This window comes from Salvia splendens, chromosome 18, assembly GCF_004379255.2.
Source record: "Salvia splendens isolate huo1 chromosome 18, SspV2, whole genome shotgun sequence".
NCBI classification, from domain to species: Eukaryota; Viridiplantae; Streptophyta; class Magnoliopsida; order Lamiales; family Lamiaceae; genus Salvia; species Salvia splendens.
Window position 1 is genome coordinate 6,643,326 of NC_056049.1, and position 23,393 is coordinate 6,666,718.

General features: G+C 33.7%; 2 long non-coding RNA genes across 3 annotated transcripts; one reads left to right on the plus strand and one right to left on the minus strand.

The window, feature by feature from the left end:
• Positions 1-702: 702 nt before the first annotated feature.
• On the plus strand, positions 703-3,542 carry LOC121777793. 2 transcript variants are annotated; one of them, XR_006045559.1, is made up of 3 exons: positions 712-858; positions 1,969-2,749; positions 3,341-3,542. It is a non-coding gene; the product is annotated as an uncharacterized LOC121777793 (long non-coding RNA). The 2 variants fall into 2 exon arrangements; XR_006045558.1 differs by having other exon boundaries at positions 703-858; positions 1,969-3,542.
• Positions 3,543-13,556: 10,014 nt separating this feature from the next.
• LOC121777028 lies at positions 13,557-14,488 on the minus strand. Its single transcript, XR_006045351.1, has 3 exons — positions 14,174-14,488; positions 14,038-14,094; positions 13,557-13,683 (listed from the first exon to the last, which is right to left on the minus strand). It is a non-coding gene; the product is annotated as an uncharacterized LOC121777028 (long non-coding RNA).
• Between the last annotated feature and the right edge of the window lie 8,905 nt (positions 14,489-23,393).

Genomic DNA, 23,393 nt, shown 5'->3' on the forward strand with positions numbered 1-23,393 from the left:
GGACATTTGGAGATTCATGGGTTTACCGATGCTGACTGAGCAGGAAACCCGAATGACAGGAAATCTACGGCTGGTTATTTCACTTTTGTAAGGGGAAACTGTAACATCCCAAAAATGACTCTAGACGAATTCATGGTTCAGGTTAAGAAATCGACAACTCAGGGCTTTCGACGAATAAATCGATATTGGAAATAATGATAGTTGATAAATTATAGTTGATAATTTTTATAAGGAAAAAAGGTGATGAGAATTATTTATTAGAAATAATATATGAGTTAGATTATAAATAAGATAAGGTTTGTGTTAAAATTGTCGATTTCGAATTATCGGTGGTTGATTTGATAACGAAAAAAGAGCCAAATAAATTAAAATAATTAGTAACAAAGATTAAGGACTAAAGTAGCATTAGAAGTAAGTATTAGAAGTATAATGAGGGTGAGAATGAGAAGAAAATCGGAGTTGAATCGGGAATAATAAATAGAATATGGTAGAAGGGCAAGATCGTCTTTTCACATGAAATAAAATAAAATATCTTGTTTAAATCATAGGGCACGAAATTTCCAGCATTTTGGACATGTTTTGACTTCAATATATGCCTTAAAATTAATAGAAGATTCTAGATAAAAGAAAAGAAATGTGTTTAATTGGAATTATGCCACTTGTGCAATTTCAAAACCATATATATTAAAGTAATGAGGGGATACTATTTTTTTTATACTTAAAACATCATCCCTAACCTCATTCTTGGGAGAAACTCACGGTCCATTGGAGAGAAAGGAACCGTGAGGTTCAATTTCTAATCATGTTCCCGATTTTCGTCGTACTGATCGTCTGATCGCATAAACCTTAATAAATCGAGTAAGCTCTTTCTATCCGTACTATTTTTATAGCGTGAAATTCAATATATATATTAAGGTTGGAAATCTGAAAATTTCGAGCTCCATAGGTGTTGGTGCATAAACGGTTTTATGTTCGATTAATTATCGAATACGTAGCGTATAAACGTCGTATGCCACGTTTTGATGGATAATTTCAAAGTTAAATTTTCTTGGTATGAACTTAATGTGGAGATTGAAAATACACCTTAGGGTTTGTGGTTTTAGTAGTTAGATGCTCAAGTTAGATGAAATTTATGATTAAACATGAATTGAAATAGAATTGGATCAACAAGGTTTAATCCCCTGTTTTTCAGTGACCTGTTCCGAATTGTTTGGCGTGAGTATAATAGTGGAAACTTTGGTGTAACAATTTCTATAATAACTATGATGAGTCTGTAGGATCCCTGATGTTTATCGAGAATTTAGGAGTTCGTTTACTATGTGTATAAATTGTTTGAACCATATGACCATAAACTGTCGAAATTCTGGTAAACTTCCATATTTCGTATGTTTTATTCGAATTATTCTGGGTACTTGAGCTAAGGATAAAATAGAATAAATAATGTTTACATTAACTATATGGTGTCCAAGTGTTCTTGGAAGTTTATGATGAATTAAAAAGTACAAATGCCATTTATAAAAATTGTTTAGAAAATGCTGCCAGAAATTGTCCGATTTTGGTAGTCTGTGGGAAAATGAGAATATCTCTTAAAGTATTAGGAATCTCTGAGTGAATCTTGTTGGATTATAAACTGGACTTCTTTGGGTATTTAAAAATATTAGGTCCAGTGCAGCTGTTATATTAGAAAGTTAAGGAATAAGGGGATATTAAGTTGATATAGCAAATGAATTTATTTAAGATGTTTGATCATGGAATTGTGATTTAGAATGAATTTGAGTGTTAATGTAAAATTTGGGAACTTTCTAATTGAGGTTAGCAATTTTAATACATTAATTGTATGATTATATACTTTCTATGAATAGTATTCCGTGAATAGTAACAGAATACTTAGTGATTTTATTTGGAAGACTTAATGAGTTGAAGTTGATGAAAATAAGTATATGTTACTAATATTTACGATATTTATAGTATAAGGCATAGAAGCTTGTAACACGAATCATGCAAAAATGAATGGACCTAGAAGATAGCGAAGGGTCGAAGTTGAAATAGGCTTATGTTCATAAGCCTGCGAGGTAGCGTATCCTCTCTATGGTTTTCGATTCCTTTAGTTGAGATGATGTGTGCTATAACGTGATTATTTGTGCGATGTTAATTAAATAATGTGCTTAAATATGCTTATAATTTAATATGTGGATTGTTATGATACTTATTAATTTTAATATGAATGATCTGCAGAAATAATGGTACGAATATGAATAAAAGACAATGGATACGATATCCAGTGAAATGTAATAAATTATGAAGATCTGAATAATGTGAAATATGTCTGAATAGATTATGAAAAGATATCTGAATGTATATGAAAAAGAATGTCTGTGAATTCTATAAGAATGATTATCTGAAGTGATATTTGGAAATGGAATAAATGTGAAAAAGAGATTTGAAAGAAGAATATGAAATAACACGTCTCGTTTGCTTGGTCATATGTCTTGGGTACAATTGGCATGCCATAGGACAGCAGCGCTGCATTATCTGTGATCACTCATCTTCTGGATAACCGAAGCGAGGATCGTCTGTTATCTGATGGGCCCCTATCTGATCTGTCTGATCTGCACCCTAATGGGTGGTCTGATTATCTGTCTGCACCCTCATGGGTGGTCTGATTTTCTGATATGCACGCTATGGGTGGCCTTGCGGAGTCCTCTCGAGGACAAAATCTGCGTCTGCTTCTGATTCTGTTTCTGATCTGGTCCGTGTACCCTGCCTGAAACCAAGCAGATATTGGGGCTATATGATAAGATAAAATAAAATAATATCTGAGGATTTGTGAATAAGAATCTGTGATCTGTGATATATAAAATAATATCTGATGACTTCTGAATAAGAATCTGTGATCTGTGATATATAAAATAATATCTGATGACTTGTGAATAAGGATCTGTGATATGTGATTTGTAAAATATGATATATGATATGATTGTTGATCGGTCCTCACGCGGAGGAAATGGTATATTATGTTGAATGGTCCCCGCTCGGGGTAATTAACATGGAAAAACAAATAGTATATGAAAATAAATGGTAAAGGGAGAAAAATATGATACGAAATAATAATATATGATGAATATGTGTGGTTATCTGAACAAGTATGCTTTGTTGTGAAGATTATGAGATTGTAAGTAATTTTGAAAATCGGTGAAATTAAAATGAAAATAAGTAAAAGATTAAAAAGGAAATAATGTAGTTATTATAGTTACTATTGTCTTAGCTGAGAGGGTTGGATTTGTAGTTTGGATATTGCTACTGGGCTTTCGAGCTCACTCCCCCTCTTTTCCCCCTGCAGGTTAGAGTTGATGTTATGACAGTGGTGTTGCGCAGCTTTGCATCTTTTGCAAGTCACTGGTGGTCAACTTGGTTTAGTAGTCGTGGCATGTTGTGTAATAGTTTAATCTTTAAACTTCCGTTGGATAAATGTTAAGTTTTTAAATGTAATAGATTTTAATTGTGCTTTTAAGCTAAAAAGAAAAAGGAAAATTTCAGCACAAGTTTTCGATACTGAAACGTGACATCACTTATTCGGTGGGTTTACCTACCAGGTAAGGGGTGTCACAGAAATCTTGTCACATGGCGAAGCAAGAAACAGAAGGTAGTAGCATTGTCAAGTGCTGAAGCAAAATTCCGAGGAATCAAGAGTGGATTGACTGAGATTCTCTGGTTGAAAAAGTTGATGACAAAACTGAACCTAAACTCACAGAAGTCGTGTAAGTTGTTATGTGATAATAAGGCGGCAATCAGTATATCTGAAAATCCAGTTCAACATGACCGTACAAAGCATATCGAGGTGGATCAACATTTCATCAAAGACAACATAGAAAACAAGACAGTAAAACTTCATTTTATGAGATCTTAAGACCAATTGACAGATATTCTCACGAAGGCAATCCATGCTAGAAGCTTCCCTGAGGTATTGGGAAAGTTAAGAATGGGTGAATCCATTATTTAACTTGAGGGGGAGTGTTAGAAAAAAATCAAGTGAAGAAGGAAAGATTGACCAAGATCACATAAATTAGAGAATTAGTATAATTCTTGATTTTATGTCTAGGATAAATCTTTCATGTATATATCTTCCTCTGGCGTGCATATTGTAATCAAAGATTGAATTCCAAATCAAACTTTCAACAAATCCAAGTAGTGAAAGACACAAGAAAATTCGAGTTGGTGCATCATCAATCAGTAGTAAGGCGGCGGTGGTTGTGCATGATCATAATAAACTGGTGGCGCTCCGGGAAGATTCGGTTGATGCTGCGGTGGAGTAGGAATGATGCTGTACGGCGGCGGTACACCCCATAGACTGATTATTGGAGTGGGTGGGGGCGGGGGCGGTGGCGGCGGCGGTGAAGCGTGATAAAACGGTGGTGGAGGTGGTGGAGGTGGTGGGCCAGGCCATAAAGGGAGCGGAGTTGGAGGCGGCGGCACAAAGTGATTGTGGGGTGAGATTAATGGCGGTGGAGGAGGTGGTGAGTTTCTCCTATAGGCCATACTTATTTTCGAGTAGATTTAATTATGCCAAGGTTAATTAAATGAAGTGTGTAGTGTAGGATTGAGATGGAGACAATACTATTTGAATTTTTATTTGCCGATGAATTATAAATTTATAGGCGTTACTACGATAAACTCAAATATGAGGTGTTTGAGACATGACCACTCTGCCTGCCATTGAGCCAAATCACCCACAATAGTGTTTCCTTTTGATACGTGTTTGTTCATCATCTTTACAGCCAATTACAGCTGATTGCATAATAAAGTCCCGCGTTGATGTAAATTTTATTCTAATAAAATTTATACTGTACTATTTTTTGGTAAATATATATAAATAAATGTGCACTGGATGCAGCATACTGCTTCATGTCTCTAATAATTATCCTATTTTACTCTATTTGCTCTATTAATTATCTAATTTCGTTTTTATTATTTTTAATAAGTCTAATAAGTTATTAATTCATTTTACTTATAATTAAACTTAATATATAAAAATATAATTTTCTCATATTTTTTGAATAAATTAAATAGAGAGGTTCAAGGGAGTATTACTTTGTAGGAGAACTCCAGTTTTATTGATGAAATCAGTTCGTTTCTTATCTAATGAATATCTTTATTGCTAGTTATTGTTGATTTTATTGAACTCATTCTTCAAGATTAAGAAAAGTTTTTATTAGAGGTGAAGCAGCTACATTATCTTAAAAGTTAGTTATGCTATGGATAGATCAAAAGAGGCTACAAACACTATATTTTCATGAGGTGGAATTTATTTATGGACAATGTTTGAAGTCTAAGAAAACGGTGGCAACATGTTTCAAGATTGATCAAGACAAAGACACGTGGAGAAATTGTCTTCTCTTAATCAAACTTTATTTATCTATAAATTATCTTTGTTGGTGTTCATTTTAGACATATCAAAAACTTAGAATAGAGTGAGAAAATAGCTGAAGCTTATCAATAGTAAGAAGGTAACAAAAGCGCCATAGTGCCGATGCACGTTTTGTACTTCACATTTTGTATTTCGTAAATTTTTATTTTCAAAAGTTTGATTTCACTTGTCTTCTATATTTCATCCTTTATATTTCTAAACATTAAATAAATATTTTTGTTGATGAATATTAGTTTCTTTATAAATAGAAAAGAGGTTACAATCACAATGCATCAGTAAGCTATGGAATTTGTGGTAATATTTGATGTCATCATAACTAAGAAAATATTGGTAACATTCTCTAGCTAGCTAACAATTTCACCATGTCTCTTTCCGCAACTTCTTGTGCATTTGAAAAAATATCTGCAACTTAATATTGTGACTCGCAGCATAAAAACACCACATGTCATTTTTGCTCATATATTTCTGAATAAAATGATAGAGAGTATCAATATCCCAACTTTGGGAAATAAATATCCCAACTTCGTTTTGCACTACCTCAATTCCTTGAAAATGCGCCATCAAGCCAGTGTAAGTCATTTCGAACTCCTTATTCATACTACTATTTTTGAATTTTTCTAACATTGCTTCACTACTACTATTTTCTAGTATTGTGTTAAAGTGTTTTTTCAAGAAGAACAATTTCAATTATCTTCCATATGTCATTATAGAGAGTTTCTATATTTGTATCAAAACATCCAGAGAGATATTACATTAATCTCACATCGCAGAACGAAGAAGATCAAGCACTAGAACTAAGAGTGCAATTTAACAGAACTAAGAAGAAGCACTATATGGATAAGGATAATTATATATACATAAAACCAACTAATTAGAAAACACAATTACTACATTTTAAAAATAAGATCGTAGACTATATACTCCATAAAATTGCAAGGTGTCCACTTTTGTAAATGCAAGGTGTCCATTTTTGTAAATGCAAACAGAAAAATCAACAAGGAAGCAAAAAAGCATAAACAAATGAGTTATGAGAATCCCAAAATATATAAATAAAACAAAAAAAAGTAATACTACTAATATTCGTTGATTCATGAAGAATAACAGAGTTTAAATTTTTATAAAAATGCTCAATTACCATATATAAAATGTAAAACCTATCTTATGGGAACTTTGAAATAACCAAGCACTTATTTATAATATAGCATAAAATAATAAAAATTCTAACCATAATCATATGCATCAGAAAATATCACTTGAAAAGATAAAACTGGCAACACATGAAACTATCATAATTTTGTAAGATATATAATAAATAGATGGTGTACTTATCCCACCAAGAAATGAGTTAAAAATTTGTAAGGGGGGAATATTTTGTGAATCACATTTTACCCAAACATCAAGCAAAAATAATCCATGAGATACCAAATCTTTGACCTTTCAAATAGTCATGAAATTCATAGATTTCAATGTTGATATACCAAGACAGAAGCAATAAGAAAGTGAACAATTTTCCGAAAACTAGTTGCATTTATAGAATCTCTGCTAATTTACTGCCTAAATCCACTTTAAAAGAAGCCAAACCAAAGACAGGAAAAGGAAAAGTCTTGGAATAAAACTATCATTGACCTAAATCAGTCAAGAGAAAAGGGACAATTCACACATCATTGAGATTTAGCAAGGTTGAAATCATCATCTCATCATCTGCAGCAGATTCAAAGTAGGTAGCAAAATAAACAAAAATAAGGTATTGGAATTGAAGATCTATGTTTCTTCCACGAATGTTAAATTAAGGGGGAGGAGCCAAGTTCTATCAATTTAATTTAAACAAATACACACAAACTACATATATTAACACACCAAAATCCAAAAGTCATCAAGACAACTTTTTTATCTCTCTAAGCAATTAAAGGCAAGTAGTAATTAATTGATAGAGGATTTGGTTTGTCAGGGTGATGACAGAAGTATAGAGAGCACAAAGGAGTGAGATGCAATATAATTTTTGCAACTTCATCATCTGAGCTCTCTATCTTCTGTCAACAACAACTAAACCCCCAACCCCTTACTTCAATTACTAAGATGTGTGTGTGTGTGTGTGTGTGGGATTTGTAATGGGAAATGAGAAGAAGGTGAAGGAGAAGAAGGTGATGACAGAAGAATAGAGAGCACAAAGATTGATATACAAACTGTTTTTGTATTTTCATCATCTGTGCTCTCTATCTTCTGTCAACACATCACCAATACCCTACTTTCTTCACCTCTTTTACACATACAATACCATTGAAAAACCTGCATCTTCTGCCTACCTGCACAAATTAAACAATCTCATGGGGAGAGAGATAATTAAAGAGAAGGAAAGATGAGTACTTTTAATTAAGTGAGAGTAGGCTACTATGATCTAAGGGCTTCTCCAGTCCCTCTTTTATAGTGAGTGTATGAGTCAATCAGATCTAGTCTTTCCTTTTATTAGCATTACTATATTCGTTAAACATGATTACAAGACGAATATGCTGATGAAGAGCCGAAAAGGGGGGATTGAGGTTAGTGGAATTGACGAATATTGTAACAAATTTGAATGTATGCTAAGTTTGAATTTCAATTTGTGAGTGGTAGACTTGAGAATAAGAACCTTAGTTGTGAAGAATCAATTTTCTTTGCAGCTGTAAGGATTTGATTGACCACAATTCACATATTCCCACCACTCTCTCATTAATTATGCATAACTCCAATTTTAGATATTGCTCATCAATATGCTCCATCTCTCTCTGGACATTGGTGCCGTACACGTGTAGGATATCATGTTTGATAGCAGCATTAATACTATTTGAATGCATCGGCTGTGGGGTTTTAGGTTTGGGCTAATCGAGTTGAATGAATCACATGATATGGTAGCTACATTTTTTAATGTAATTTACAAATTGAATCATGCTTCTATACCCTACCAAATGGAGAATTATTGAAACAAACAATTTAAGTGTGTATATATATGGCCGCAATTTGTCTACAATGAAATTATTTTAAGATAGAAAAATGGGTGTTGCCCCATAAAAAATTAAAGAACTACTACTGGCTAGGGCAAAGATATTTTGTCCCCCTTATCCAAAGAGGTCTACAAAAACCAAGCTGTCTCTAAATTATAATTAAATTAATATCATCAACACTGGAAAACATGATTATCTACAGATACATGATTATCAGACCCTAACTCGAATAAAAACCTAATTAACTAACGACACATGATTATTTACACTCAAACTTGGAAAAGATAAAACAAAAGATGGAAATAGAGAAATGGACAGTGATTGCAGCAGCATGTTGCTTATCAATTGTGTTGCTGCAAAACAGTTTTGTCCTAAAAACTGGAGTCAAAATCGTCCATGGGTAGAATTACAGAGGACCCAAATGGCAAGGAACGAAAACACGGTCAAGCTACACGGACCAGGTGACCCACAATTGCCAAACTGTTTGGTGAATCAAACATTAGATGGCACGACCTAGTGACATATTCAAGATTTTCGATTTGGAAATGCAATAAATAAGTACGGAGCTTCAAAACCCGACTTCAACATACACTAAAATATCGTAATTAATAGACCTTGACATTTGAATTATTATTTATTTAAAATATAAGTACAACACTACTATAATGTTTAATTGTTGCATCAAAGAAAATATACTATATGTCAGTTTACTTTAATTTAAGTAGATAAAATAAAAATATTATATAATAGTAGCATTATTTATTTAAAACACACAGCATGAATTCAACTTTTGTAGATTTGGGAAGGGCCATGACCGATTTTGGCAGAGCTATATGGGCATCCACAATGTAGATCCCTCTAGCTATATCTCTTCTCCGCTATATTATTACTACACCCGTCCCGCATTAACTATCACATTTATTTTTCTGCACCCGTTTTGTAAAAATGATAATAAATAGTTAAAGTCGAGAAATAGTACCTTATTCTTTCTCTTATTTTATTATTTCTTAACTTTAACTATTTATTATCATTTTTACAAAACGAGTGCAGAAAAGTAAATGTGACAGTTAATGCGGGACGGAGGTAGTATATCCCTTTTCTTTGCGGCAAAATAGTCATCTCTCCAGTCATACCTTTCCAATTATTTAAACTATTCAGTGTTTCAACTTCAAACAATTTTTAAAATGCAAAATCACTTCATAAAAAACACAAAAAATAATTGTAGTAAATTTGGTTGCTAAAATTAAAATTCTATCAAATTATATTCTATAATTATCATAATTATAGTAACACATTTTCCAAATAATAATAACTGAATTATTAATATATAACTAAATTATAACTACGGCTGTAATGGCTGTAAACCTAAGGGATTGGATTGGATTCATTCATTAAATATCTATAACTTTGAAAAGAAATAAGAATGGATGTAGGGAAAGGGAGGGCAAAGCAAAATGCAAGTGGACCTGGAAACTTGAAGAGTCTTCCCCCATCACAAATGCCTTGTCTCTTTCCCCTTCAAATTCACAATCACCATCTCTCATCATATCCTCCACCTGTCTTCACCCCATACCTTCTATCTTGTGACTCTTGAACCATCTATTTCTTAGCATCATCACTTTGCCAACTTGCCAATTTAATACTAGTATTTCTATTTCTATTTCTATTTCTATTTTCTATTTCTATTTCCTATCACCATCCATCCCTATAGACATACATATATGTTGCAGGTGCAATCATACAATTAATCAAAAATAGAAAGCATGGTTCTGGATAATCAAGTAGTTAGAATTTAATGATTTCATTTAGCTTTGGATTCTTCAGGGTTTGTGGTATGTCTAATTTGAGGCCAATTACAAGAATCATCACATCAATCATATCTCCCTTGAAAAGAGATTCTAGATAACATTATGGGCAATACAGAATCTATATGATATGTATGAGATAAAGATGCTTTAGTAGAATGGGCAAAAAAAGCAAGGGAGGAACAAACCTACGCTACTTGCCAGAAGAGGCTCCACAATTCTTGTACATGCCCCTTTAGGAAAGCCACAATCTAAATAAAAGAGAAGGCAATTTGAAGAGAAATGAAATTCAAATAAATACTTAGAGAAAGCGATTTAAATGTATATAATTTTGTTATGATAACTATATTAAAGTAAGACATGTCAAATAATAAAGTGTCTAATATTAAATGGAATGAAGCATATGAAAATTTTGAAAAGTAATGAAGTTTAATTATACTCCTCCCGTCCCATAAAAATATGTGCAGTTCTCATTATCGCCCGTCCCACAAAAATATGTGAATTCCATTTTTAGAAAGTTATATCAATGTAATAATATAGGTCTCACTATCCACTAACACTACTTTAATTATCATTCTCCTCATCTCTCTTACTTTACCAATTTTGTCTTAATTCTTGTGTCATACACATTGCCCATATTTTTATGGAACGGATGGAGTATATCACTACAACAAAAAAATCGTTAAGAACATTTTTAATGCAACTAAGGACACTAATTTATATGTCTAAATATACCACGAATAGTTCATAAAAACGTCTTTATTGTTGGTGATCTAAACTGTTGTTAATTTATCATTAGTTTAGGAACGCTTTCTTTTATGATCTAAGCTGTTGTTATTTTATAAAAATTTTAACGCAAGTAATTGCAAAATTGTACTGAATTCTTTCATAACCAGACATATTAAATAGTACTCCCTCCATCTCACAAGAGTATGCATTTTTGGTTGGACACGGGTTTTAATGTAAAATTGGTAAATTAAGAGAGAGATAAAAAGAAAAAAAATAATTGAAGTATTATTAGATAAGAATGTGTCTCACGTCAATAGAGAGAAAATGGTTTCTAAATTAGAAAATACATATTTTTGTAGTACGGAAAAAAATAAAAGAGTTCATAATCTTGTCGAACGGAGGGAGCATACATTATTATATGAGTATTACATAGTAATATATTTAGATAGATATATCAAATATCGATTGCATTTCCACGTTATTACATAGCACTCCATCCGTCCCAAGGTAGTTGAGACATTTTTTTTGGGCACATGATTTAAGAAATTGATTTGTTAAAAGTTAAAGTAGAAAAAGTAAAGTAAGAAAGAGAATGAGTAAGAGAGATAGATCACCAGACTGTAAAGTAAGAGAGTGAATAAAGTTTTTACCAAAAAAGAAAATGACTCAACTACCTTGGGACAAACTTAAAAGAAATACAACTCAACTACATTGGAAAGGTGGGAGTAATAATTTCTATAGATATATCAAAAAATCGATTGCATTTCCATCGTAAAAAAATAGTGTAAAGATTTGTGTCATTACTAATTTTGGAGATTAATGTCAATTCCAAAATTAACATATCAAATATCAAGTGTAAAATCGGAAAATGCTTTTAGTGTAGGTATAAGCCTTTACTGAGGTACAAGGATAATGATGGATAAAATAAATTAATTTACAACAAAGTCTATTAAATTTTGCATGCTCTAATTAAAGAATTAATTCTCTTAAAGAATTAATTGAATGAAGAATATCAAATGAAAAATTGAAGGGTTTAGAAAGATATTGAATATCGGAAATGAAAGATGAAGGTCAAAAAGATGAAGTTGGTGATCGGATTCAGTCACTAATGTAGAAGAAATCAAGAACGGATATTGAAAGATTTTATGTTCCAAACTAAGATAAAACTTCTTCTTGTGACTAAATCTTCCTTTTATAGTCCATCAGGCAGTTGAATAGTGCCACACAAGCACTTCACATGTGAACTGCACATGAGTCAAATGAGCAATCTTCAAGAAGTTTACCTGTTTAGACCGCACTCGGAACCCGTTAGCTAGGTTTGCCACATATTCACAGATTGGCCAACTATGTGGCTAGAGATGTCAAATGGGCCGGGCCACCAATGAAACGGTGCGGGCTTGGGCTGAGCTCAATAGATTAATTGGGATCCAATTGGGCCTTTTTACAAACTCAGGCCCAGCCCAGGTCGAGGCCCACTCAATGCCCGGCCCGAGCCCAGGACCAGCCCATGCCCGGAAGAATCTAACTTATGCACTTAATTTTATACTATTTCTTATCTATGCATACACTATATATATATAGGTATTTGATCAAAACAAAAATGGTCTTAAACCAAGAATTGCAGACGGGTTTTTGTCCATTGGATTAGACAATCTAATCTTTAGATTACATTAATTAACGGCTAGATTTATTAGGAAGATATTATTATTTTAATTACTTATAATCTAAAAAGGTTAATTAAGTAAATTGCATATTGTCGTTAGTTATAGTATTTCCTATGATTGTGCTCCTTCATCTCTCCACTAACTTCTCTCCACTAACTGCTCTTTAGCGTAGGTTATCAGCCCATAATTTCTTCTCCTTTAATCTTTCGTCGAATTTTCATACCCTATTCCATTTACTGTAGTTCTGCTAAGTCTTATCATTTGAAGATATGCAAAAATTCTCTCTTGATGTAGTTATTGTGGTGTAGTATACGATGCTATGACCCTAATATTCATTTATTATGACACAAATTAAGCATATGATGCTATGACCCAAATATTCATTTATTATGACCCAATGTATGAATTCTCATATACTATTAGTTTTTTTGCCTAATTATGCTTATTATGACTCGTACATGCATATATTATGACATGAACTGCTAATTTACATAATCAATTTTTCTCACAAGTTAGCTTGGTTATTGTACAAAATTCCCACAACAAATTAATGATTTTATTTTTATCTTTTTTGCTCAAAATGACTCTAACATGTACGAAGTATGACATAGAGTCATCTTATACTTTGTTTTTACTTTTCAGAAGAGATCAAACGACCATTATATTTTTACCTTGGTCATAGAGTCAGAAAAATAATTCATATTAAAGTCTAATTTGCAGAAACAATAAAATCCAAAGCCATTTTAAAGTATCACCCATTGATGAAATAAAATATTTGAAAACCCATATGTTAAACACACACATAATTATATCAATAAAACATACTTTAAATCCAAAATTTATGACATGGCCACTACAGAAGCTCTGTAGCTTGCTATCATCTTTTCAACGTCGATCATCATTTTCTTGTTGTCCGTTGCATAATGTTTGGATGTCGATGTTTTATTGGAAAAGGGAGCTGTGATTATTTTCGGCCAACTTCAACACAATACTTTTTAGCTCTTAAATACTTAAGCGCACCCTTATATCTAGTCGATAGTCCACAATTCCAATGGCCTTCTCTCACCCATGTTGACTTCCATCTGAGAAAATAAACATTGCAGTCACTTATGACATAAAAGTGATACAAACATGACCTAATTCATATATTTCACTTATGACATAGAAGTGATACAAACATGGCCTAATTCATATATTGCTACTACATAACCCATAAAACTATTCCAATGCTAATCAATGACCATACATTTATTTTAGGTGATTCCAAATTGAATGCAACCTATAGAAACAATAACAGTTTGTAAACATGACACAAAACTGTTACATATATGACCTAATACACTCATATTCTGATATGACATATATAATTGTTTAGTATGACCCAAAAGCATATCTATTTTTTTAATAATTGTTTTTGCATGATTCAATTGTATTACCTCTCGGAGCCTTTGGGATCTTTTGTAGCTTTGTCTTCGCGGATGTTCTCTCATACACTACGTGAACAACAGATTTAAATTACAAATCGGCCTGATTTTGTCAACTTTAAGTCATGGGTTACAACATCGTACTAACCTTTTCCGTCACGAGGTGCGGATCCAGAGGCTCTAGTGTTGACCATGGTTGTAGTAGCTTTTTTGTTATCCTTCTTCGTCAAGTTTTGAATTCTGCCAAGGTTTTGTGGTAGAGGAATCAGTTTTTATGGAAAACTCGATTTTTGGTGCAGACGAGGTTGAGATAGTGGAGGAGACGACTAATGTTTACAGATTTGTATGGTTTGGGCGATTGGGTAGAGATTTTGGTGATGGGGTTGAGATTTGGGTGTTTTGTCGTGTAGATTCTAGGGTTTGTTGGGATGGGGTTGAGATTTTGGTGAGAGAGATGCATTGAATGGCGAGGGAACCGAAGAATCAACTTAGAAAACGTGTGGAGTAATGATCCCAATTAATCTGGTCTTAATTAACGGAAGGGCGGTTGTTTATATTTTCTATACCTAAATTGCCCTTTCATGACATAGATCAATCCTATTATGACCCACAGAAATTGTTGACAAATCCACATCGTGGCCATTCATTTCCATATCTTACGGTCCATAATTGGTCTGTATTTCTATACTTAAGGGCTTCTTTTGATAGATTAAGACCCTATATATATATATATATATATATATATGAAAATGATCAATACAAAACCTGATCTCAATACAAAATCCAGACCAAATCCTGACCATGAGATTTGACAATCCAATGGTCAATAATTAAACAAAAACACGGAGGGTCATTGTAAAGCAGTTTTAGGTCATATTATAAAATTTGGATTTGAGGTCATGTTAAGATCATTTCATGTCATCCTTACTATAATGACGTAAAAATAAGCTTACAATGACCTAAAAATGACTTTTGTATGTTTGGTTCTGCATTTTTGTATTAAGAATGCTTTTGCATGGATCAAAACCCCAGAAATGAACATAATGCAGGCACATAGGCAAATAATGTAAGCACATCAACTAATAATGAAGAGCTTATACCGAGTAATGAACAAACAAATATTCGATCAACTCCTTGACAATATAAAAAAAATTTGACATGATGCATGATACATGACATATAATGAATACAAATATACACATTAATGAACATAATCATTTACTTAATGAGCATAAAACTTCTGTCTCCGCTATTTCAACAATGACCAACGGCAATTCATGCATATATAAAAATAATTCATTAACATATGAACGTAATGCAGAGATTATATGAGGTAATGAATAAACAAATATTCCATTTGGCTGTTGACAATTAAAAACAGAAATGAACATAATGCATGCACATAGGCAATTAATGTAATCACATCGCCTAATAATGAACAGCTTATACCAAGTAATGAACAAACAAATATTCGATCAACTCCTTGACAATATTATAATTTAAGTTGTGCCGTGTGTCGTTGTTTGGCGAACGTTTCTTGTTTGCCCTAAGGGTTTGACAAGCTTATGGGCTAGGGTGTAGTATGTTCCAAGTCTAAAAAATGTTGTCCAAATACACGAGATGAAGTAATTCGTCTGGGGTTGCACATGCATAACGCGTGGGTATATTTTAAAACAGATATACATAATGTACATATTGTGTAGTATAATGCGTAGTTTAGTTTCTGTAACGCATTGTTTGTGGTATGTAATGAACATTTATCCTTACCTGTTTAGTTTAGGTTCTATAATGAACATTGTTTGTGGTATGTAATGAACATTTATCCTAGCCACTAGTTTAGGTTGTGCCGTAATTCGATGTTTTTCCCACGTTTCTTGTTTTCCCTAAGGGTTTAACAAGCCTAGGGGCTAGGGTGTAGTATGTTCTAAGTCTAAAAACGTTGTCCAAATACACGGGCTGCAGTAATTCCTCGGGGTTGCACATGCATAGCGCGTAGGCATTTTTTAAAACAGATATACATAATGTACATATTATGTAGTGTAATGCGTGGTTTTAGTTTCTGTAATGCATTATTTGTGATATGTAATGAACATTTATCCAGCCCCGTTTCATTTAAGGTGTGCCGTGTTTCGATGTCTGGTGCACATTCCTTGTTTTCCCTAAGGGTTTAACAAGCCTAGGGGCTAGGGTCTAGTACGTACAACAGCAACCACGTGATGCATAAAACAAGATAAATAATGCATTCAAATAGCCAAATAATGTACAGAATCAGTCAAGTAATGAACATACAAATATTGCATTCATTCTTAGACTCATGTACAATAGCAATCTAATGATGCATAAAACATGATAAATAATGCATAGAAATAGCTAAATAATGTACAAATGTTGCATTCAATGTTAGACTCATGTACAAGTTCCGTGACGGCTTCCTTCTGCCGTGGAGTTAAACTCTTTATACAATTCAGAAACTCAGTAGGGGTTCGTCGAAATTACAGATGGTCGACGTTCCTACCCCTTGGTTTCCTATCCTCCGTCTCTTCCGGAGCTGTACTAGTCCCGGCCTCTGATACTCGCTCCCAGAATTTCTGGGCAATTCCTACTGGCAGTATATCATCGACCGCCTCGGGATGTCCAATCTTAGCTGCTTTGATGTTGTACAACATACAAAATAATAACATACAATTAGTTACATAATGTACAAACTGAATAAAATAATGTGGACAATTATACTGCATTCACTTATACACTATTGTACAAAAGCATCAAAATAATGCCTAAAAACTGATACATAATGCATTTTAATAATCAAATCATGTTCAGAATAAATCAACAAATGCACCATGAATATCACAATCACCCATTGTCTCATGTCCAACAACACTCACATAAAGCATAAATCATGATAAATAATGCACTAAAATAACTAAATAATATACAGATCCGGTCAAGTAATGAACATACAAATATTTCATTCACTCTTTGACCCATATACAACAGCAGTCACATGATACATAAAACAGGATAAATAATGCATTCAAATAGCCAAATAATGAACAGAATCACTCAAGTAATGAACATATAAAAATATCTCATTCACTCTTAGACTCATGTACAACAGCAGTCAAATGATGCATAAAACAGGATAAATAATGCATAGAAATAACAACATAATGTACAGATTCAGGCTAGTTATGAACATAAAAAGATTCCATGCACTCTGTAACTCATGTACAACCGCAGACACTAGATGCATGATACATGATATATAATGCATAAAAATAGGCAATTAATGAGCAGACTCATTGAATTAATGAGCATAAAACTATTGCATTCACTACTTAACCAATGACCAACGACAGTTGGTTGAAGGTTGTACCAGTGAATATAATGTATTCAACAGTCAAATGGAATATTTGTTTATTCATTACCTCATATAATCTCTGCATTACGTTCATATGTTAATGAATTATTTTCATATATGCATGAATTGCCGTTGGTCATTGTTGAAATAGCGGAGACAGAAGTTTTATGCTCATTAAGTAAATGATTATGTTCATTAATGTGTAATGTAAATAATTCACAAACTCAATTAAACCATGGGTGAATAAAATACAAATTTTTGACTCACAGAATAAGAGCAACAGTCCATGTAATCAAAATGCAATTAAACTCAGAAGCTCACCCTCCGGCTGGGATTGTTGGGAATTTGTTTGTCGTCCTCTCTTTGTCATTTTAACAAATGCGCAGCTAGCCAAACTAAAAAAAATCATAAGATTGTGTTAACAAATACGCGTCGATGGGGGTAATCGGTGGAATCGTGGTATGGGTGGCGTTTTCTCGTTGTACGTACACGGAGACACACTTGTACCAACTCATAGATTAAATCAGTCCAATAACTATCGAAAAACCCTACCTCCAGAAGCAACCGCGGTGATAACTTGTTCAGAACAGCAACGGAACACTCGTTGAATTTCAGAACGAACGGCGAGCCCTTGCGTGGTGGCGGCTAGGGTTTTGCTAGCGGTTGGAAATTGTGAAGATGCTTCGGGATAAAGGAGCGGGAGAGAGAAGCGGAATTTGAGTCGTCTGCTAATGAATGAGGAGTTGAGTAGATGGAAAGTAGTGGGTGAATCCCGCTAAAATCTCACGCACAACGATTGCGTTTTTGTTATAACATCAAATTACTAATTCACCCTCATAATGAACGAAAACAACTAAATAATGAAGTACGGAATGTTTAACTAGGATTTTAATCCGGATCGTGAATCCTCCAGATCGGACGCTCCAGATCGAGAAGCAACTTAAATGTAATGCATGAAAAGGACTTTAACACATCCATATATATATATATATATAGATGTATTCATTTCCTTTTCCATATTTCCTCCTTTTTCCTTCTTAATCTTAACCGTTTATTTTTACAATCCTATGGACTATATTTAGCCGTGTAACCATTTAATTTAATGATTAAAAATTGTGAAAAGGGCTAAATTGGAACTCATTATTTTAGTTAGTTATGGTGATTCCTTAATTCACGTTCATGAAGATCTGCACAGTTATTCTTCTATGCAATACAGTCCAGACGTGAGTTCATCCACTCTTCCGTCGCTGCAATTGAAGTGTTCGCTAATCACTGTTTTCAAGTATCGGATATCCATTCACGCGTTGTCGTCGTCGTTAATTTTGTATGTTGAAGGTGTCGTAGAGATTGGTCTTTTGTAATTATGGAAGAATGTAATTCAGATACGCCTTCGTTTGTGTATGTGTCGATTCTGTTACTAATAATTACGTTATGTCCGATTATTCGGTCGTTGTTGAGCTAATCCGATAACTCTTATAAAACCATTCTTGTGTATGTATCGATTTGGTTTAAACATTGCGACCAATGCTTAGTAGTTGTTCAATACGATTCTGTTAATGGCGTAGGGTTGCAATTCTGGGCGGTAGAGTTGTAACGTAGAATGTTAAACGTACCCCGTATGGAGGACCGTGAGTATGAATCAATTTGTAAGGGTGTAGTTATAGTCTTGGCTACTGTAGATGATTACAACATACGAATAATGCACCCAATAGTAATGAGTAATGGATATTAGTGGATATATAATGATCAATATGTGAACTGCAATGCATATGTTGAAGATGTACACCTTTTTTTCAATTTTGGCACACCATTCTTGTGTCTTCTACGGGTTTAATCAGTTTATGTGTTAGGGTTTAATAAGTGTGTGGGATAGTGTTTAGTACTTAAACGGTAATAATGAATTGTAGCAAGCAGCGAATAATGCACCAAGTGTAAATAGTTAATGCATATAATTGCACATATAATGCAAAAAAATGTGAAATACAATATGATTTTCTCTTCCAATATCAGGGGTTATTTTGAATGGAATTCACGTTCAATTCCTGGTAGTATAATGCGTAGTCTTAGTTTTTGTAATGCATTATTTGTGATATGTAATGAACATTTATCCTGCCCCGTTTACTTTAAGTTGTGTCGTGTTTCGATGTTTGGCGCACGCTTCTTGTTTTCCCTAAGGGTTTAACAAGCCCAGGGGATAGGGTGTAGTATGTTCTAAGTCTAAAAAATATTGACCAAATACACGAGCTGCAGTAATTCGTCTGGGGTTGCACATGCATAGCGCGTATGTATTTTTCAAACAAATATACATAATGTACGTATTGTGTAGTATAATGCGTAGTTTTAGTTTCTTTAATGCATTTATTGTAATATGTAATGAACATTTATCCTGACCCGTTTAATTTAAGGTGTGTCGTGTTTCGATGTTTGGTGAATGATTCTTGTTTTCCTTAAGGGTTTAACAAGCCTAAGGGCTAGGGTGTAGTATGTTCTAAGTCTAAAAAATGTTGTCCAAATATCTAAGCGCTACGCATGTGCAACTCGAGATGAATTACTGCAGCTCGTGTATTTGGTCAACGTTTTTTAGACTTAGAACATACTACACCCTAGCCCCTGTGCTTGTTAAACCCTTAGGGAAAACAAGAAGCGTACGCCAAACATCGAAACACGACACAACTTAAATTAAACGGGGCAGGATAAATGTTCATTACATATAAAAAATAATGCATTACAGAAATACGACACAATATAATGCGTAGTTTTAGCTTCTGTAATGCATTGTTTGTGATATGTAATGAACATTTTTCCTGACCCGTTTAATTTAAGGTGTATCGTGTTTCGATGTTGGGTGAACGATTCTTGTTTTCCCTAAGGGTTTAACAAGCCTAAGGGCTAGGGTGTAGTATGTTCTAAGTCTAAAAAACGTTGTCCAAATGCACGAGCTGCAGTAATTCATCTGGGGTTGCACATGCATAGCGCGTAGGCATTTTTTAAAACAGATATACATAATGTACATATTGTGTAGTATAATGAGTAGTTTAGTTCCTGTAATGCATTATTTGTGGTATGCAATGAACATTTATTCTTACCCGTTTAATTTAGGTTGTGCCGTGTTTTGATGTTTTACGCACGTTTCTTATTTCCCTAAGGGTTTAACAAGCCTAGGGGGCTAGGGTGTAGTATGTTCTAAGTATAAAAAAGGATGTTCAAATACACGAGCTGCAGTAATTCGTCTGGGGTTGCACATGCATAATGCGTAGGCAATTTTTAAAACAGATATACATAATGTACATATTATGTAGTGTAATGCGTAGTTTTAGTTTCTATAATGCATTATTTGTGATATGTAATAAACATTTATCCTGCCCCGATTCATTTAAGGTGTGCTGTGTTTCGATGTTTGGCGCACGTTTCCTGTTTCCCCTAAGGGTTTAACAAGCTCAGGGGCTACGGTGTAGTATGTTTTAAGTCTAAAAACCGTTGTCCAAATACACGAGCTACAATAATTCATCTCGGGTTGCACATGCATAGCGCGTAGGTATTTTTTACAACAGACATACATAATGTACATTTTAGTATAGTATAATGTGTAGTTTAGTTTCTGTAATGCATTATTTGTAATATGGAATAAATATTTATCCTGACCCGTTTAATTTAAGTTGTGCCGTCTTTCGATGTTTGGCGCACGTTTCTTGTTTACCCTAAGGGTTTAACAAGGCTAGGGGCTAGGGTCTAGTACGTACAATAGCAACCACGTGATGCATAAAACAAGATAAATACTGCATTCAAATAGCCACATAATGTACGGAATCACTCAAGTAATGAACATACAAATGTTGCATGCATTCTTAGACTCATGTACACCAGCAATCTAATGATGCATAAAACATGATAAGTAATGCATAGAAATAGCTAAATAATATACAAATATTGCATTTACTGTTAGACTCATGTACAAGTTTCGGGACGGCTTCCTTCTGCCGTTAAGTTAAACTCTTTATACAATTCAGAAACTCGGAAGGGGTTCGTTGACAATACAGATGGTCGACGTTCCTACCCGTTGGTTTCCTATCCTCCGTCTCTTCCTGAGCTGTACAAGTCCCGGACTCTGATACTCGCTCCCGGAATTTCTGGGCAATTCCTACTGGTAGTTTATCATTGAACGCCTCGTCGATGTCCAATCTTAGCTGCTTTGATGCTGTGCAACATACACAATAATAGCATACAATTAGTTACATAATGTACAAACTGAATAAAATAAAGTGGACAGTTATACTGCATTCACTTATATACTCGTGTACAGAAGCATCAAAATAATGCCTAAATACGGATATATAATGCATTTTAATAATCAAATCATGTTCAGAATAAATCAACAAACGCACCATGAATATTGCAATCACCCATTGCCCCATGTCCAACAACAGTCACATAAAGCATAAACCATGATAAATAATGCACTAAAATAACTAAATAATGTACAGATCCGGTCAAGTAATGGACATACAAATATTCCATTCACTCTTTGACCCATGTACAACAACAGTCACATGATGCATAAAACAGGATATATAATGCATTCAAATAGCCAAATAATGCATAATACTGCTAGCTGTTTACAGATTAATGCATATATAAGCTTCACTGATTTATGTAAACAATACACGCCATACCCATGAACAGCATCATATACATCAGGTTATGTCCACAAATGTTAAACTAATGCATTACATATGCAAAATAATGCACATACAAATATTTAACAAACCAAATTTGCATCACAACAACTAAAGATCATGGTACATTACATACATTTTCAAACAAATAATGCATTCAATATCATAAAAACTATTATTTATACAAGGGCCGATTCCCAATAAACAGATATGCATAGAAACAAAATCTATGATACCGTATTGCAAGTTTAGAGACATAAATATACCTGCATATTGCGATGGTTGTGAGCGCGGACGTCCTCGCTTAGACATTTTCGAGCGGTCAGAAAAAAAAACCTATAACATACACGAATCCATGATTTTAATCTCAAAACAATGATTACCCGTCGTCCACGGAGAAAACCATGACCAAACAACTCCGTATTTCTGATTTACAAAAACCACGGCATAATTGAAGTTCCAATTTTTGATTTTTAGTAACTACAAAATCAGGTCAACGATTTCCAGAAATCTCGTTTAAAAAATACCTAGTTGAATGGTTGATTATATGTGAACCCGTGTAGCCTGCTTTGGTTCGCTGTTGTCGATGGGTGGAGAAAGCTGGTCTTCGTTCGTCAATTTTTGCAATTACTTACGAATGCACAGCAGGGCGGATGGAGCTAGGGTTTATGCTAGTGGAGAAAATGGAGAGAGTGGAGAGACTTAATAGAGTATTGAATGAGGGTGAATGAAAAGACGGTATGTTTCAAATCCCACCAAAATCGGAATTGCCAATTATTAGCGGTTCATCTAAATTGTGATCTGACTAAATTACCCTCGTAATGCATTAATACAAGACCTATAATGCAACGCGGCGACATAATTGAAAATTTAATCTGAGACGTTGATAGAATGGATCTAATGACTAATAATAAGAAGAAGAAAGGAACATAGGGATGAATAGGAGAATAATGCTCCCATATATATATATATATATATATATATGGGTGCATTATAATGATAACCCCAATTTCCGTAATAACCCTATAACTAAATCTGGACCACACATTTTTAAAATCACGTGGTCTAGATTCAAACTTTGATTTACTTCATAAAAAAAAGCGCGGGGGTAAATATGTCATTTCGCTCATGATAAATTTACGTATCCAAATTTCGCTCATTTAATTTCTGAATTTCGCTCATTTTATCATTTTATCAGTCAGTCAAAAGTATCATTTTATCAACTCAGAGTATCATTCTATCCGGCAAAACTATCATTCTATGCAATAAACTTATCATTTTATCATTTTATCAGTCAGTCAAAAGTATCATTTTATCAACTCAGAGTATCA